Below are 7,235 nucleotides of genomic sequence, written 5' to 3' on the forward strand. Positions count from 1 at the left end.
CAAATACCCAACCCCGACTCCTACAATGACACAATTAGCAACCCAAGCCCTGTAAAAACACACAATGCAATTTCCATATGCATATATGTAACGACCCAAAAATTCTTATTTGGAAGCTAAAATCCGGTGATAGGCCAAAATAAATACATGACCAAATTCCACGCTAATAACCATAATAATTTCTTTCCTTAAAAGAAATCCAGCACAATAATAAATTTGGATTATTTTATGGCTGCATGTAACCATCTTGTTAGACTGCCTACGTATCCTACAAAGGGATCAAGCCATGCGTAGTTCACAAATTCAATTTCTAACTCATTTCTGAAATCATTCAAGTCACCAACAATCACTAACTAAGTTCAAACAAGTGATTCACACCAATTGCATTTCAAATATAGATTCAGGATATCAAAATTAGATTAGAAAGGCAGCATCGGCCCACTGTCCACGCGGTGCCGCGCGTGGCGGTTTTCGGCAAACGGAAAATCCCAAATTCTGATGAACTCTAAGAATTACCAAATTTTACAGGGTTGAAGGGTTCAATGAAAGGAACAACTGTCATACTTGGGCCGAAGTCCAATTCGGCCAAGAAGCACCTCAAATTGGCCTCAAACCGTCGTCGAAAAACCCTAGAAAATGGTGGTCTCGATCCTTCACCTCTGGTGTTCCGCCGCCCAACCAAGACTTGAGCTTTGTTCCTGGGCTCAAGGGAAGTCTAATGGTGGTGGAGATTGACAGGATTTCATTCAAAAATGGTGAATCGTCGTCGATGAACCCCGGCGACACCGAGGGTTTCATAGTGAAGAGGGGCCAAAACCCGTAAGTTTTTTGGTGTAATTGATGAAGGTATCACTAGGGTTTGAAGAGACGAGTAATTTGACACCGGCCCCGTCGTCATCGGTGGCCGAAATTGGAGAATCCAGTCGGGTCGGGTCGACGGGTCATAAGGAATCTGGTTATCTCTCTTCCCTTTCTCCCTCATTTCCCCCCATCTCCTCCTTTTCTCATTGGGCAATATGATCCTCCTCTTCTCTCCTTTCTCTCCTTCAGCCACACATGTGGCACTAACCAGAGCTTCAACAAATCTGGAGCTTCTAAATGAGGGTCAAAAATACAAAAATGTCCCTAAATTTAAACGTTAATAACTCTTTTGTTATAACTCCGCTTCACGAACGGTTTGTGCCTATCCGTTCATGGGATCGAGTTCTATCCAAATATGCCAAGAAATACGATAAAATATATGAGGATAAAATATGCCCTCATAAAATTACGTTTAGCCAACTAGGAGCATTTTCGTCATTTCCACTTATCGATAAAGTTTTTCCACATAATCACATATTTAAATTTTTCCAGGGTATTACAATATACCTCCACACCCACCCAACATTGACCACCAAACCCACCACCCTCTCACCACCAATGTCTTCCTCTTGCTCCTCCTCTACTCCCAACCTTTCCCCGCCATCTAATGAAACCACCTCCACCTTCACCTGTCTGATCACTCAAGCCCAACCACATGCCCTCCCCAACCTACATCTCTCGTCTTGTGATCGTATCAGCACCGTGGGCTCCAACCAGTCCAATGGGTCGCACCCCTGTTCTTGCGGTCCCCGTGCTCTCCAGCGCTGATAATAGAACTGAAACCTCTCAGGTGTCGCTTGACCTGGAGGTGCAGTCGATAGGGTGGTGTGGGGCTGTAGTGGTTGCTCGGTGGGAGAGGAGAGAAGATGGTGAACAATCAATTTTTTTTTTTGTAAAAATAAAATGTTTTTTTTATTATTCAAAGATTTTTTTTATTCACATGGTAATATTTATTATATTTGTGGGACCTATTTATATGCCACATTAGCACTTAACAAAATTTTTAAAGAAATTCTAACGAAATGATCACATTGATTTGCGACACCTATTTTCAGGGATTGCATTGATCAATTTTCACTTTTTGGGACCATCTTAATGGGAGGGATCAATTTCAGGGACTATCTATGATAAAAACCCCTTGAAATTTTATGAGAATCTACTCAAGAGTAAGTGGACTCTTTGGGAAACATTTAGAACTAATTTATCAAACTCCATGAAATGAAATTATAGCTCTACTGAAATCCCTTCGAATCTCAACAGGGAGAAAAATAAAATACATGACCAAAATCACACATGCATTTCTAATTTTTTTTTTCTCCTCCTTTTGTGGATCATGAATGTCACAGCCCGTCCCGGAAGTACTTTTGACGGGAATGTGAAATGGCGGAAATGCCCTTGACGTTCTAAGGTACGTGTGTGTGAGATTTTATTGGTTCAAATATTATGCAAGGGTAAAAGAAATATATTAGTAAGTTGGATAAAATTGAAAGTTTGATTTTTGTTATGTATGGTTAGGATGAAAATGGATGGTGTGGATTAGTTTGGACCACAAAAAGGACCTCTCTCTCCTTCTCCTTCCCCGTGTCTTCTCTGTCTCTCTCCCTCACGATCTCTCACACACACACACCCAAAACGTACGGCACACACCCAAATCCTCCAAAAACTCGGCGGATCGAGGCAACCAAGGTATGCATCTTCATCCTTTCGACGTTCTGAGTTCATTGGTGCTAGTTTTAGGAAGTGAAACCCTCGAAATCATGTGGAACCCGAACCTCCATTTTTGAGTTACTGTTCATGCACACGTAAAATGTCGTGTTTCAGGGAATTCTAAGCTTGTAGTGAGCTTAGTGAAGTCCTAAGGAGGCTCGGAGTGCTTCGTTTGAAGGATTTGGACGTCGGGATCATGTGGTTCCATTTTGGCCGAAATTCTTGGGAATTTTCCGGTGAGATTTCTTGATTTTTAGAGCCTTAAACTAGTCTATCGTGATTCTTCATGTTTGGGGCTTCAATTTGATATAAAATACGAAGAAAATGGGTGAAAAACGAAGGAGAACGAAGAGTTTTAAAACTCGCCAGAAAATGGCCGCCGGAAAAACCAGTCCGGCAAACCAAGGTTGGGGATGATGCGCGTGGGGGCGCGTGTCCCCGTGCTTGTCCTGGCGCGTGGGGGCGCGTGCTGGGTCCAAAAATTTTTCTAAAAATATGTCGACGTCTGTGACGTCGAGTAGATCACTGTGGTATGTTTATATACCCAAATTGAGCACCGTATGAGAACGTTATTACGAATTGTTGGTTAGGTGCTTTAAATAACGTTTTATGGTTATTTTGCATATAGGTGAAAATGTGACTTTGACGATCCGACCGTTGGATCGTCACCAAACTTTGATACGTTGTAATACGTAATATTTGAGGATTATAGGAACTTACAGATTGGGAATCCGATTTACGGATCTTTCGGAATTGGAATTGTAAGTTCATAAAATAAAATGTTAACCGTCACTTAGTTTTAGAAATTGACGGAGATCCGACCGTTGGATGGTGATGAAATTTTAGGAGGTTGTCCTAGAGGTATATTGTGGACCTCTGGAAGTTACGGATTTGAAATCTGAGTTGCAGATCTTCCAGATCGAACTACGTAGTGACGTATTTTATATAAGTTATATATTCTATCGATATGAATTCTGAGGTTGGATTTGATTATTGTTTTAGGCGCCGATCGTCATGACGCCTTGGCGTATTGTGCTAGGGAGTTGTAGGGCGAACTCGAGGTGAGTGGGCAGTTTTGTTTTCGTATTACCTATATACAACTATTTTTCCCAGAAAATGCGTTTATATGAAAGTTATGAATTAATTTGCCATGCATGCAATTGTTGAGATACCTAGATTGATAATTGATGCTTATATATATGAATTGACGCGGTGGACGCACATGTGAGTTTTATTATTATTCAGCTGAGTTATTTTATATTAATTGCATCGAAAGCTCTTAAGCTGCACCTAGGTGTTAGTGCTTATATTGTTATTCACCACACCGCACGCTCGCCTTGGATCCAAGTAGGTGGATGTCGTACAGACCATGTGAGGGTTCCGACATGCTAGTCGTACAGATCACTAGATGTGATTCCGACTAGTGGGTGACCTTAGTTATGCGTGCTGATGATTGATGAGAGAAGCACTAGAGCGTATTATTACACCTATCATCGTACAGACTACTATACGTAGTTCCGAGTGATGTGCAGTGTAGTGCCGTACAGGTCATAGTTGGTGACTCCGGCAGGGCCGTATAGGTCACTGTGGTGACTCCGGCTGAGTGGGATGTTGAGCTTTAGAACCAGCCGTACAGGACCATTGTAGGGTCTCCGGTTGATATATTATTTCACCTGATTGATATTGATGCATTTTGATTATATTTTGGGCATGGCATGTCATTATTGAGATATTATGCTGATGAAATTGAGTTGAGTTTGATGTTGCGTATATACATATGTATATATACTATTTTCTGGGAAAGTATACAGGTTTATACGGTGAGGGGTTAGAAATGTTTTAAATAAAAGGTTTTCGAAAGACTTTGTTTTACTGACCCACTCAATTTTGTTTTGCGCCCCTCCAGGTTCTAGATTGCAGAGCTTTGGTGGCCACGAGGAATCCAACGGTGTTCTGACAGAATTCACAAAAGTATGACTCACCCTCGGGTGTTTCATCTTAGTAATTGTATCTTTAAGTTAGTAATTGTATCTTTAAGCTTTCGAACTGTGTAAATGGTTACGTCACTCTCACGTGACGGCCAGCATGCCCTCCTCCGGGACGGGGTGTGTCAATGAACGTATAAGCTACAATCAGAAGTAACCTTCATTAGTTTACACTGACAATGAACATAATGCGTGCCCATGAGTTTTTATATTATATTATATGTATGATTTCCTTTGATAAGGATGCATGTGAATTGATGATATACCACTGGAATCTTGGCAACTATTTGGGACATGCATGACCTGGAGTGTGGCGTATAATGACTATACTCGGTAATAATTAAGGATATATTTGGGTGAGGAACTTACAACTCAAGGGATTGAAGCTAGAATATTAAAGAATGGATGACAAAAAGGGAATACAAAATGTCATCCACAACCATTACATAAGCATGTGAGAATGGTTTTGTAAAATGACTTTTATTAAGTACAAATTTGTAAATCCATCTCATATGCCTTTGTATTGGAGATGGAGAACATAATTCTCTCTAACGTTTTTGTACACAATCATCCATCAAATTAAAAGACACCAGTACAATTTTCTTTAAAAGGTATTGTAGACCGACCCTAATTATAATTTCCAAACCACTTCGCAAAATGGTAAATGAAATAAAACAAAATAAGAGGAAAATGTATCTAGCCATTCCCTTTAAAAATTGGGACATGATAAAAAAGAATTGCATTGAAATATTCCATGCTCTTAAGCCTATAGCAGCCATTGCTTGGCTAATTTTCTGGTCCTATTGCAATATTCTGAGTGTGCCAATGGAGTGCACGCATTATACAAAAGTGTGATGATGGATATCCTTAGACGCGTCATTGCTTTTCATATAAATAAAGACCGAAATTTGATTTGATTTTCTAAGAGCCGCCTTGGCAAACCTGCCTGGATTGAACTATGTAAGGATTTTGTTATCCAATCAAAAGGAAGCGTGTAAACTTTTAAGGTTTGACAAACGCAGAATGCTTCATTTGCTTAGTTGAAGCCAGAGTTTTGTCATCCAAGTAATTTAATGGCCTTAATAACAGATCTTGATTCTGATGTAAAATGTTTCTCATCATTAATTGGTAACAAAGCTAGCCTGCCCAAAATGCATTCCCTTGCTCCCAACTTTACTCTCGGTTCAAATGAAAAAAAAAACAGGTGGAATCAACTATATATGGGACAGATCAAACGCATTAGTTATTAACACAATTTGATATTTGTTCTCTTCGGTCAACAACAGTTGGTATGTATTCACTCTACGAACCAATACGAAACTTTATGTCAAAATGTCTCGTTGCAATGTAAAGAGATATTTCATTGAGTGTATTTACTATTACAGACCCATTCTCTAACGGGAATCCTGTTTATATGTAAAAATAAAGACGAGTTGTGAAGCCCACTTTTGTATTGAATTTTAACTGTCCCGAATCATCAATTAGTCTACATTCATAAATCATCCTTGCAGAAAAATCAATTCAATAAAAAACAACTTACTCATTAGGATGTCATTATGAAATTTCAATGTTTTTTAAAACATAGTGTTCGACCATTTCTTCGAGCTCAATTAAATGTCGCAAACTTTTTTTATTTGATTAATATTTTACAAAGATGATGTATGAAATACAACTTGGACAATAGACATTTCATATCATTAAAATTTGATATCGAGTGCGCCCCACAACTAGTCTTGATTTCTAAAAGAAAAAAATTGAATCCCTTTAGAGAATGAGTTTGTTCAGTGTTACGTAGCCACGATCTAATGTAACAGTAATTTTATACACTTCATCTACAAAATTCTTATTAGTAACCAATATGTATTGATCTAGTTTTTAGTTTTACAATATTATGTGTGTGTATATAGCAAGACCGCAAAGGATACTAATATACTTTTTCCTGTGTCCAAGTTATGTGTATATATTTATATGTATGTATGTATGTATGGACAAATAGCGAGTGTACTGCAAGGCTGGTGAATAATTTTAATTTTGTCCAAGTTATACGTGGACAAATTATATGTTATATAGATAGTAGCTAAACCTTATCAGAAGAAGCAAATTTTATATATGTATTTCTTCAAATGTATGGGTTGTGATAACGTGATCAATATTCATTACTAAAACTTTAGAAGAAATCTACCAACTAAAAGATATTACAGTAGTTGTAAAGCTCGCAGTATGTACCATATATGGTCATATATATATGATTGTGTTAAATATTACTATAGAAATTTCAGGCGATTAACATGCAGGCCATATTCTTTTGCTTTGTGCCCCACCCCATGTACCAGGACGAACATGTACGCTTATGATTTCACGTTTCAAACTCAAACAAAGCGCTTTGCATGCAAATAAATGTACTTCCAAACAATTGTGCATTCCTTACCCTTCCTTGTTTCGTACATGCTGTAAAAAATTCAAATTAGAATAGCTAAACACTCTTAAAAGTAAAGGCTTCTCTCCGTCTTGTGAGAAGTTTTCTCTTCCTGCTATGAGAGTTTCTTCTTGCCTGTGTGTGAGGTTAGTTCTACTTTTCCATTCCCCCTCCGCCACCGGCCCTTTGGACCATCAACGCATTTTGACGTGATTCTCCCGGGAAGTGCGTAGAGCTTCGGCTCGGGTGTTCGCACCACCACCTCT

At 38.9% G+C, this 7,235-nt stretch overlaps 1 long non-coding RNA gene across 1 annotated transcript; it reads left to right on the forward strand.

Moving 5' to 3' along the window:
* The first annotated feature begins 2,385 nt into the window (after nucleotides 1-2,385).
* LOC126620686 (uncharacterized) lies at nucleotides 2,386-4,676 on the forward strand. Its single transcript, XR_007622598.1, has 4 exons — nucleotides 2,386-2,547; nucleotides 2,683-2,804; nucleotides 3,571-3,629; nucleotides 4,475-4,676. It is a non-coding gene; the product is annotated as an uncharacterized LOC126620686 (long non-coding RNA).
* The last annotated feature ends 2,559 nt before the right edge of the window (nucleotides 4,677-7,235 follow it).

Source organism: Malus sylvestris, chromosome 5 (genome assembly GCF_916048215.2).
Source record: "Malus sylvestris chromosome 5, drMalSylv7.2, whole genome shotgun sequence".
Classification (NCBI taxonomy): domain Eukaryota; kingdom Viridiplantae; phylum Streptophyta; class Magnoliopsida; order Rosales; family Rosaceae; genus Malus; species Malus sylvestris.